Source organism: Excalfactoria chinensis, chromosome 1, assembly GCF_039878825.1.
Source record: "Excalfactoria chinensis isolate bCotChi1 chromosome 1, bCotChi1.hap2, whole genome shotgun sequence".
In the NCBI taxonomy this organism is placed as follows: Eukaryota; Metazoa; Chordata; class Aves; order Galliformes; family Phasianidae; genus Excalfactoria; species Excalfactoria chinensis.
Genome location: NC_092825.1, coordinates 179,739,607 through 179,752,475, shown reverse-complemented (window position 1 = coordinate 179,752,475; position 12,869 = coordinate 179,739,607).

Sequence of the window (12,869 nt, the reverse complement as noted above, 5' to 3'; positions counted from 1 at the left end):
CCTTGAGTATCTCCAGAGAGTAGCTCTCGGGGCATGAGTGTCAGGGCCTCAGCACCCTCTGAGTAAAGAATTTTCTCCTAACATCTAACATTAATTTCCCCTCTCCTAGTTTAAAGCCATACCCTCTTGATGGGCTTGGTGGTCTCCCTTTCAATCCCCCAGCCATGAGTTGCAGAGAGAAAGCACACAAGCTTAAAGTAACCTCTGGAGATGATATTAAGACAGTACACTTAAAACCAAGCCCTGAGTCCGCTTGGTTTTGTCACTGTATTTACTCTGAGTTTTAAAGTCCAGCATCTACATCAGTTTTACTGCAGGAAGCATACATGGATATGCTTGTTTATTGGTCCTGAGGAAGTGGAGGATGAGACCAAGTCACCAAAGGGGCTTAAATCAAGAGTTTGTGTTGGCAGTAGACATTTCAGCTCTGTAAATACAGACCTGATGCTCTTCCCTGCTTGACAGAACACGCTGGGAAGTGTGTGTGTACCACTTCCCTCTGCTGGAGGCAGCCCAGACTGTTACCTGCCTTCATCCAGGAATATTTCTACTGGCACCAAAAATGTTACAGTCCCCATCATCCATCTCACCAGTGATAATGAAGCAGCCACAAATCATTTCAGTGTCTCTCATTTATATAAAAATCTCAGTGCTGATCATTGGATGAAACAGAGCAGCCCTAAAAGAACAGGGAAGTGTCTGCTGCAGAAACTGTTTAAGCTGACACATTTTGAAAGGAGACAGAATACCACAGCCTGGGCATGTAACACTTCTTAAAAGTAGAGTGAACCATCTGATTGCTCACAGATTTACACAGCCACACACATATACCCCACCATCAAAAAATGACTGTAAAACCAGTCAGAGTGCCTTGCTTGTTTGTTTGTTTTTAATGTGATGTTGTCCATATATCCATACACAGATGAGGATTGTTCTGAGCAAGATCACAGGTGAAGGAGATGTGGGGGGTGCAATAAATGGGTGGAGAGTAGAAGAATCTGACTACAAATCATCTTTCTCAGTCCTCTTTTGCATCATTTTACAGCTTTAAAATGCCACCTGTGCAACTGCATCATAGATAGCTTTCCCCATCTAATCCCTTTCCTACAGACTGTAAACATTTGTGTTATAACAGAGGACAGCTATATGATGTGGAAAGGTATAGCTCAGATAGAAATCGATTTTTTTTTTCTATCTCAGATATGCGGAACATTTCCCAATATTTAATGTATTATATTTCTCCTTCAATAAATGCTCATAATTTGCTCCATTTGCCTTGTGGGATGAGACACAATCATGTCCACTGCCTCATCAAGCCCTCTGGATTTTAGAGGCCTTAAGAGTACAGGTGGAGGGAGGTCTTGGGGACCCCGGGCTGGCCAGCAGCCTTTGAATGGTGGCCTTCTGGTAGTCTGCTGTGTCTTTTATTCAGATAGCATCCTTGCCATCACCCTCTCATGGATTTTTTTGCAAGAGAAATTGTCATCCAGTAGCATTTTAACATCATTATGCTACAGATGATAGATTTCTTTATAAACCAGAGTGTCAATGTAGGGAGGCACATGCATGTTTCGTAACAAGATACATAGGTGGATAGGTAAGCACAACATTTATTATTATTTGTCCAGAGAAGCTGTGGGTGCCCCATCCCTGGAGGTGCTCAAGGCCAGGTTAGATGGGCCCTGGGCAGCCTGAGCTTCTGCTTGATTAGCAGTTGGCCTTAGTAAAACATGAGCAAATGTCCCTTTCTTATTAAAAGAAAAAAAAAAAAAAAGAAAAAAAAATAAAAAGGAGAATGAGGAAACATGGAGAGATTCCATCACATTCTAGTATTTATTATTTATTTTAAGGGGAGATGGGTGGCTATTGCCTGACAAATTGAATTACGACACTCATCTAAACTACTGGAGATACTTGCTGCAAATAGGAATAACAAGGCTTTCTGTTAACAAAGATGATAAATAAATCTGGAAATAAAGAGAAGACAAGATTCCTGGGACTCCTGATCTAGTGTGTAGAATGGACCCCTGGTGACACACACACACTGTGACCCATGGTCACATATACATGCTTTGATATTTTACTTATGGTCAGAAGGATATTAACCAAGCAAATCTTTTGACAGTACTCTCTCACTGGAATTTGCTTTGCATCTCAGATAATTCTGTTCAGATAAAAGTGAAGGGAAAAATAGAATTCTGAAATTTCTGTAACATGTTCCATCTATTAATTAGTATTTACTCTTTCAGGCTACAGCAGGACTGGCTCAAAGCAAGCGATCAAGAAGCTTTTAATGAGAATATGGAATCTTCAGAATAACCTCCTTTAGTCTCTAAATCTGTTCCTGTACTGTTGCTGTATTGTTTTTCTCTTGTAGTTGTAGCTGAATATGAGTCAAAGTGTTATTCTTCACCCAGGTAGAAGTATCAAGAAATCCATGTGTTAAAAAATGAAATGGCAGTCTGAGAAACACATGAAAGTGGATTCCTCTGATAGCCAAAGGGATTCTTGGCTACGTCCACAGTAGTATTTCTAGAAAGACTAGTGGACTGAATGAGTAGGATAGATCTTGTTATAATGATGGAAGAAGGAATCTAAAGGAATTTGAAACTATAGTATATGATTTGTAGACATCAAGGCAGAATTTCTCATGATACTCTACCACACAGACAGGAATTTTCACAGAAAAGGAACCAATTTCAAGTGGGAAAGTATGGAAAAAAAAATCTAAGCACTATTTACACAAATTGAATATATTACACTTGACTTTCTAGACATTATACAGTGGTTAAATGGAAAATATGGTTTGTTAGCTCACCTTTGAAGATGATGCCTACATTTATCATGGCATTATAGAACAGTTTGGGTTGGAATGGACCTTTAAGATCATCTAGTTCCAGCCCCTCCTTCTATAGCCAGGAACACCTCCCTCTAGACCAGGTTACTCACTGTCCCATCCAACCTGGCCTTGAATGCTTCTAGGGTGGAGGTATCCACAACATCTCTGGGCAACCTGAGCCAGGGTCTCATTACCCTCACAGTAAATAATTTCTTTCTTATATCTTGTCTAAATATATACTCTTCAAGTTTAAAACCATTTCCCCTTGTCCTGTTGCTACCTGCCCTTGTAAAAAGGCCCTCCCCAACTTTACTGTAGGCCCCCTTAGGGTCCTGGAAGGCTGCCATAAGGTCCCTCAGTGTCTTCTCTTCTTCATGTTGAAAAGCCCCAGCTCTCTCAGCCTGTTTTCGTGGGGGAGGTGCTCCAGCCCTCTGATAATCTTTGTGGTCCTGCTCTGGATGTGCTCCAACAGCTCCACGTCCTTGTTGTGTTGGGGGCCACAGGCTTGGACACAATATTCCAGGTGGGGTCTCATGAGAGCAGAGTTAGAGGGGCAGAATCACTTCCCTTGACCTACTGGTCACACATCTCCTGATACAGTCCAGGATATGGTTGGTCTTCTGGGCTGCAGGATTGCACATTGACTCATACTGAGTATTGCATCAACTGAGATACCCAAATCCTTCTTCTCATGGCTTCCTGTTCAGCTACCCTGCTTTCCCATGTTCAACTGAACTGAAGCCAGTACATTATGGAAATAAATATAGTCTACAGTGTCTATTAGCCTTCTACTCTTGCACCAAATAGACAGGCAGTTCTTTATTCATATTAAAAAAAAAAAAGAGAGAGAGAGAGAAAAATAAAAGAAAAAAAAAACCCACAAAAGCCAAAAAGAGAAGGAGAAGGAGAAGGAGAAGAAGGAGAAGGAGAAGGAGAAGGAAAAGAAGGAGAAGGAGAAGGAGAAGGAGAAGGAGAAGGAGAAGGAGAAGGAGAAGGAGAAGGAGAAGGAGAAGGAGAAGGAGAAGGAGAAGGAGAAGGAGAAGGAGAAGGAGAAGGAGAAGGAGAAGGAGAAGGAGAAGGAGAAGGAGAAGGAGAGGAATGAGAAGGAGAAAGAGAGGAAGGAAAATTAAGGTACAGGTAAAATGATGTCTTAAGATGCATGTTAAAAGGACTTAGCACTCTGAGTGGATAAAACACAGCAAATTTTCTTCTTTCTTCCTTCTGGATAAACTATTTCTGGTTTTCTTAGAAGTAAGAGAAGCTAAGCAAATGATATAGAATACTGACCGCAGCAGAGATGCTTAATTTGCAATTGCATTTCTCTTTGTGTGATATCTGTGATACTACTCTAAACATTCACCTGGCAATGAATGTCCCTGCAGTTATAATATGATACAATAAATGCTTCTAAAGTTTAAATCTTTTTAACTACCACTTATTGCCACTTGAAATAGTTACCATCCTATTTCCCAAAAATCTTGCTCTCCCTTTACCAGAAAAATAAGAGATGTGAAGAAAATAAAAAGGTAAATGTTGGCTTCCCTTGTAAAGGGAACAAAACAAATAAAATACGTTTCCCTCTGATTAATGACTGCCTGGAGTAGGGTGGGCCTGAGCAAGGGACAGCAATGGAGAGAGAAACCTGAGGCAATGTAAGAACTGGACTGGGAGCTTCCAAAAGAGTGACACATTTGGCTGAGGAATGAGAGCCTTGGCAGTGCTACAGCCGGTCCATCATCCTGCTGGAGAAAGAATGAGGCCATGAGGTTGATTAGGGAGGAAACAATGACCTTAATTTTGTTTCCAAAGAGGCTACTCCTTCCATAAGTGAAATGAAAAGAAAAAGCTAATTAAAAAAATAAAAAATAAAAGAAGGAAGATAAATAAAAAACCACAATGTTATATGTTATTTGTAGAAGTCAAGTACAAGATAATGCAGCATGTACAGCATGTGTTGCCTCCACAAACTCTCTCTGGAGATGTGATACTCACAGGGGTCTAGAAGAAGATGCTACAATGAAATTCCAGTCCTTAGAATAAGTCCTGCTGAGCCTCAGTTTACCCCATCCAGTAAAAAATAAGTAACACACTCTTCTGAACACTTCAATGAAATCCTTTAGTATAAAGAATGTATAGTATAATCCTTTAGTATAAGGAATTCTGTTACGATGTTTAAAACCACTGCATTATGTTTTCATGATGAGATTGTTTTCAGAAGACAGAAGATATTCTCTACGTGCTATTCAACTTTGTGAAGCTTCATCAGATCTGCCAGTCGCAATAAATATTATAGAGCCAAGCACGGCTTCACCATTCTTGTAGATTTTGGCTTTAAACAGAAAGATGTGTAAGGGCCTTAGGTTACAAGAAGTGTTCTCATTCAAGACTGCACCATTTTATTTTGTTTTTTCCTATTTATCTGTGCCTTGTGCTTCGCTCTATACAAAGGTTTGCAGTGATTTGCAAGCAATCTATGCAGAGGTAGGCCCAGCCGAGAATTATTATTACACCCAGACAGCTTTATGCATTGACAGAAGATGAAATACACCCATCTCTTTAATACTCTCTCCCTCTCTCTATAATTTTAAACTGTCCTTACTGACATTCTAACATAAGATCAGTAGTTTGCATTTATATTTACACCTCTTTTCTTTAGGCCTACCACAGTAGTGTTCAAATTAAACCAAGATAGCTTTGTTTAGTTGTGTTCCAGACTATATAGTTTCTAATGTCCCGAGGGCACTGTGGTTCAGGACATAACTCTTCAGACCAGGAGTTTGGACAACAGCTCCTGAGCAACTGTGTCCTCAAACCTTCTTACCTTCCATGCAGATCAAGGAGTGCAGTGATTTGTAAAACTGCCTTGAGATCTATGGCTGGGAAGTGTCAGGTAGATGCCAAATGTGACTATAAATATAATTTGGACAGCAAAAGGGGCTAGAGCCAAGCTCTTTCAGAAGGATATTTTTAAACTAAGGATGCTGAAAGTCTCAGATTCCCTATCTAAGCTAGACTGCTTTCAAAGCCTGCCAAACCATTTGCATTGATTTCAGTGGGAGAATTCATGAAGGAAGGGGACTATTGTCAAGATGACAAGTGGCCTTGACCAAGCTTTCTTTGGCCAGTAAGATCAGGAGAATCAACATTAGTTATTCTATCAAAGTAAGACTGTAAGAAGACTGGGTTATTTGTCTAGCAGAGCTCTAGATCTTCAACAAGTATTTTGAGCCACCAATAAAATAAAAACTAAATATATATTCCTACACAGAAAAGCAGTTCAAATGTTTTTTCTCCTATCCATCAGCACTTTCCTGGTTAAAAAATGCATAATGAACAGAAGATCCCATGGATCTGCTAAGATTTTTAAAATAAAATCAACACAGCTCATGTGAAATCTGTTCCCCATTCTTAAGGTTCGGTGACTGTTGGGTCAGTGCTGTTAATACAAATTTCTGTGCTGATGTAGCCATAGCATTAAATGACAAGGATGACAGTATTGCTAATTTATGCAGGCACTGAAAAGAGAGCTAACTCATAATTTTGTTATATTTTCAGGGCTTGACTTTTGTTCTAAATGTCAATAGGGTGTGCAAATGCCATGCAAGTCTCCCTTAGGACTTGGCTCAAATTCATATGCAGATACTTCTGAGGATGCTTTGAATTCATGAACTTAAGAAACTCAATTTAAATATAGGAAGGGAAAAATAATCACGATATGAAATGTAAAAGTACTGATAAGCTCCTGCGAATTTCTGTGTATTTGTATTTAGTTATGTGTTCACATGAGCCCACACACATATGCTGTTATATGCACACATATACATTATGAACACAGGACTTCAGATGGCCTCACTGACCAATTCCAAAGCAATTCCAGAGTGTAAAATAAACTTAATTTACCTGTTTATCTCCTTGGATTATATTTCAAGCTAATTTGCATTTATTTATTTTTCTACATTTCCCTGGACAGTAAGAAGTCTTCTTATGGAATGAAAGACAGTGCCTCTCTTCCAGGCTTAATTATAGGTTCAATTTATTTCCATTAAACCAAATCTCTTAAAGTTTCCAAGCAATCAAGCTATGAAAACTTTCCACCCATGCCTGATGAATTTGAATAATAAAATGTTCCCTTTCCCTATATTTAGCAGAAATATAGTTTATCTGACACTTCTCTCTTTATTTCTTAATTTTTATTATTGGAAATGATTGCTTCAGGTTACCATTCTTTAGGAATCTACTGATCTATTTGAGAGTGTAGAAGAGGTTACATCAACACACATTACTTTACTACTTCACTTAAGTAGTAAGTAAGTGTGTTGATTTACTTTGTATGAAAGGAAAGAAGGAAAGAAAGAAGGGAGAAAGGAATGAGCGAAAGAAGGGATGTAGGAAGGAAGGAAAGAGGCAAAGAAAGGAAGGAAAGGAAAGTAGAGGAAGTGCAAAAGCTAGAGAGAAATCATGTGAAAATGCAAACAAGAAGGAAAGCAAGCAAGCAAGAGGAAGACAGAAAGGAAAGAAAGAAGGAAAGAAAGAAAGAAAGAAAGAAAGAAAGAAAGAAAGAAAGAAAGAAAGAAAGAAAGAAAGAAAGAAAGAAAGAAAGAAAGAAAGAAAGAAAGAAAGAAAGAAAGAAAGAAAGAAAGAAAGAAAGAAAGAAAGAAAGAAAGAAAGAAAGAAAAAGAAAGAAAAAGAAAAAGAAAAAGAAAAAGAAAGAAAGAAAGAAAGAAAGAAAGAAAGAAAGAAAGAAAGAAAGAAAGAAAGAAAGAAAGAAAGAAAGAAAGAAAGAAAGAAAGAAAGAAAGAAAGAAAGAAAGAAAGAAAGAAAGAAAGAAAGAAAGAAAGAAAGAAAGAAAGAAAGAAAGAAAGAAAGAAAGAAAAAGAAGGGGGAGGAGAGAAAGAGGGAGGAAGTAAGGGAAGGAGGGAAGGAGGGAAGGAGGGAGGGAGGGAGGGAGAGAAGGAGGGAGAGAGGGAGGGAGAGAGGGAGAGTGCTTTGCCCAAACCCCAGTTCCTAAAATTAGGAGTGGCTTTTGCCTGTGATAAATATTCATGCACTGCGTGGTAGTGGCCAATGATGTTACTTGAGGCTAATCAAGCAAGAAACACATATTTTGGGGGACAGCTTCCTCTGATTGTCAAAGAGTCTCAGAGAACTGGCAGATACTATTTGTTCTCCCCTTCCTCTCCTTTTACATGGAAGTGTTTATGTAATAACAGTAATCTGGACCTTCTCTAGCTTCTCAACTTGGAACAGAGATGGATCTGGACAAAGTACAAAAGACTCGAGGCTGAGACTGTTGAAACTCATTCCCATCTGACTCCCAGGGTAACCTTCCTATTAGTTCAATCTATTAGGTTACAAATCTTCATCTAACATCTCCGTGTCAGATCAGGTATATGACCATTATGCACTTCAAGAAATCAGAATTATAAACTCATAACTTAATTAGACCACATGTATGCACAGAAATGCTTCTTCCAACTATGCTCTTGAACAAAAAAACATCATTAAAGTTAATAGAAACTAAGTCTTTCCATCCCACCACCACCATCTAGCTTCATCTCTTCTGCTTTTCAGCTTTCATGGCAAACACTTCTTATCTTTTTTTCACAAAGTAGTGAACATACAGAATAATCTGAAGCCAACATCAGTGCTGATCTTTTTTGGCACTCTACAGGGAGGAGTACAGAATTGTAAAACTGCTAGCAATTACCTTTCCTTACTGACTGAACGTCACTTAAACATGTGATACTCACTGCAGCATGCAGAATGTTTGACATCCTCAATCTTCCCTTGTAAAAGCAGGAGCGGTATCTGATCCTACGGCTGCAATGGCTTCATTCCTTGAAAAACTGCTAGCAGCTATTGTGTTTTTTCAGATTTATTCTATAATAGGGTTTCAAAGTTGTCTCTTGAATGTCAGTATCAAAGATAAGGGTGATTTTATGCCTAAGATTTGGGCTGTTATGTTATTGCAGAGTGAAATATACTTTTTTGAAATGTCTTTCTAAGGCTTTCCTTTTTAATGAATGTTTTCAGAAATAAATGCTGGGTGTCACAAAAAAATAAAAAATAAATAAAAACATTGTTTTGCATTTCTATTTCATTTCCTGTCATTTTATAAACTCTCTTGAAACTGACCTTTCAAAATAGTAAACAGATGTTCTAATAATAATTAACAAGTATTTTTGCAAGTAGGGGAACTAACAGAGCCTGCAGAACTGTGAGTTTCTGTTCTTCCCTATCTTCAGCTTCCTTCACTGCAAGAGTCCCCATTTTTTTCCTTCTTTTCTGTTTTCCCTAGAATCTCAGCTCCCACTGACAAAGCCTGCAGATAGCCTGTAGATAATCATTTCCCCTTGGTACCTTGCATGCCTCCAGGATCTCTTCAAAGTGTAGTAATTACCAGCTGGCAAAAGGCAATGCATGCTGTGACAGGTTCCAAAGTACACATGAAAACTGACCGCTCACTACATACAGACTGATTGTTCAATGTGAGAACAAGCAGAAAAAAGTCATAGCACAGACTTTCTAAGATGAGGTGCTTTTTTTCTGTTTTTTTTTTTTGTTTGTTTTTGTTTTGTTTTTTTTTGTTTGTTTTTGTTTTTTTTTTCCCCAGATTCACAGGGTATTAATTTTAGCCTTTTCTTCCTACTCCCTTATTAATGTTCATGGAACTTATCAGTATATCTTTTTTCTTGGAGACTTCTAGTCTTTGTCCAACATGATTAATTCAACAGTGATTTCAGTTGTTAGTAAGGAGACTGGTAAACAAATAGATGGACAGAAAACTCCTTGGATATGATCCTCTCCCCCCAGTCTCTATTTGATGAACTGGCTCAGTGAGCTCTTCATGCACCTCATAAAGAGAGGTGTTTACCAGGTAACATTCTGTCCACCCTCAGGTATGTTTTTGCAGACAGAATATGGAATGGGAATGGGAGTCTGTATGACTAAGGATCCAAAGAACCTTGTGGAAGCTTCAGTGATTGGAATAGCCATTGGCATCTTAAACAACAGTGCTTAGAACTTCCTACTTCCTTCACCTCAATTCATGAAACATGTTTACACTTCTGAGTTTATATATTTTTAATCAAATTATGTGGTTTTTAGGCTTTTCTTGTTATCAAGGCCTAAAAAAAAAAAAAAAAGAAATTGTGAAACAGTTTTTAAAGAGGGACTGACTAAAACAAAACAAAGATAAGTGAAGTAAAGCAAATCAAAGCAAAACAAAACAGTTATTTCATCTCTGTTTTTCTTTCAGACTGCTACGCTGCTTATCTGTGAATCAGAGAAAAAAAACAAACCCAACAACAAATCAATATTGTAAGTTATCTACTAGATAATGATAGAGTGAAACTGGATTCAGATTTTGCCTATCATTGTGACTTTTGTGTGACTTTAGGCTAAGTGTTTCCTCATCTTGAAAGGAAGTATCAAAACATATACTTGCATTTCTGGCGGAGTTAAAACTTTAGCTCAGCAGACAAGCTACGCCTGTCACTATAGCCCTGCATGCACATACGGTCTTGATCTCAACTGATGTCTCTAGGCGTTAATGCAATGCAAAGACTATAATCAAAACTTTGTAGTCAGCTGTACTAAGTCAATCATCTTGTACAAAATAAAAGCTCTGAGGATCCCCTGGCAAGTAAAGACAGATAAGTATTGAGTAAGCCCACCAAATTTCATATCATGCTGTTTGGGGCAAGAACATGAATATTCTAATGGTGTGATGGCAGCCCTCAGTTCTCCTCTCTAGAAGATCCCATTGAAATTGCTGCCTTACTGCACTTTACATTTTATTACTGACTAAAAATAAAATTAAGCATATTGTCACCCAACCACCTTGCCATTGAGGAATCTAGACATTTATGAACTACGATAATCTCTTAACTACTTTCCTCAATTAAAAAGGGAGCTCTGTAGTCCACTGTAAAAAGAGATTAACAGAGCAGAGCTGGCTGAGGTTGAATCCAATCCGCTTCAGGTTTTTCTAGAATGGCAGTTTTCATTTGCCTCAGGGCCACTAGTTTTGGCTATCAGGAGCTGTGCTTATGCCTAATTGTGCTTCCAGACCCACAATGTAGTGTTCTGACAACCAAAGACTTGGCCGCTGTAGATCTACATGGGACTTTCTGTGGAACAAGACTTCTGGTCTGCAATTCTGTGTGAAATTATTAATATGTTGAAACATACCAATTTCAGTCTTTTTTTTTTTTTCCCAGAAAATAACTTTCTGATTGCAGTTATGTGTCTGTGAACCAGAAAGTCACTCACTTTAAAAGACCTGTCTGCTTGGTGACCAGTAAGATTCTCTTGCAGCTGCATAAGTAATGAAATATTAATGACAAACCCTTTATTTCCTTGGTTAAAACTTAATCTGGGATGATAAAACTACATATGGTAAAGTCTTTGCTCCAATGAAGATCTACTTATTCACATAAAGAGCTAAGGCATCAAATAATGTGTGAGAGAGTCACCTCAGGAAACTCAAGGAGCATTTTGGTGTTCAACATGTTTTTTTCTAAAAATCAAATGATTGCAATTGGTAAAGACCATAGGCCTCTTTCCCCCTTCCTCTCAAGAGGGCCTGTTTTGACTTCAGTGTGGAAGCTTTTCAATATCCTGAAGAGTTTTCTGGAGACAGGGAAACCATTTCCTTCCCAACTCTACATGGCATCCATCACCACAGAAGCAGACACTCAAATACTAATGGTGCCTGTAGAGCATAAATTGAACTCTGCTAAGTAAAATTAAAACAATTAATCATAGGCCAAAACTTCAGAAAAAAATAAAACAACCTGAAGTCTTTCCGTGTCTTTCAGACAGCCGCCAACTTTTGGGACTTGCAGGAGTCTCATAGGACCAGTGTGTTACTTTGCTCTTGCAACAGCTATGTCAAAAACAGAACTTTAAACAGGGCCAATAGCATTACAATTTAGAGTCTTACCATAATCTCACATAATTAAGACTCACGTAATTAAGAGCGAGGGTAGAAATTCCCCGAGGATGGTTTGTTTGTGGTTTGCTAAGACTTCCTGACCCTGGTTTTCTATTGAATATGGGTGTCTTCTTGCTTTTTCTCTTCTTTTTCTCATGATGACAGCTGTCACACATGCACACACACATATACATAGATATGACAGGTATACACTTGGGGAAATATTCAGACCTTTGCAGTTATAGTTCCTCTGAAGTGAGTGTCCCTTGGCTTTTCAACAGCTTATCTTTCTTCATTGACCATAGAGAGATTCATAGTGGCTACTCTTGCAGGCATAAACATTCTTCTGTAAAAAATCTTAGCTTTTTCAAGCTGGACAGATGGTTTGTGTATGGATCCAGAGAGGCAATGCATTTCCAACAATGCCATTTGTATAGGTGGTGACAAGCCAGGTTGGCTCATGGAAGGTGGAATTCACACCATTGCTCTTGTGACTGGTAGCACAGTAGATGGTTCCCCGTTAACACACTGTGAATGACTGCATATGTGCTGTCTGGCAAAAGGGCCTCCATGCTATAATGCATTTGCCAGCAAAGTCCCTTACTGCTCAGCTCAAGTGATTCTGGATTTAGAAACAGTTCTGCTGTTCCATGCAGAGGTATTCACCTGTGCAATATCTCATCCCACCTTGCCCCTATAAGAAACAAACAAAAAAAACCAAACAACCCTATCCTCCTACTTAGAGAGGCAGATATCCTTTATCATTAAAGAACAGATCAAACTATTTGGCGTGAAGGAGTAGAATATGCCATGCTGTTCCAAAAAGATTTTTAAATAATCCTTCTTTGGCTTGTAAACAGATTTAAGACCACAGTTGCCAAGTATCTCATGAACGGTGATTTAAATATTATTCAAAAGTCCTCCCAAAGAGGGAGACCAGAAAACACATTCCACATATTACTTAGTTCACAGACTCAGGGTGTATCATCTGAACTTTTTATCTTAGACATAGATCCAAGCAACATTTATCCTGAGATAAAGTTATATTCTGGAAGAAGCAGTGTTGGCTTGAAGTACCTGAGAACTTAAGTT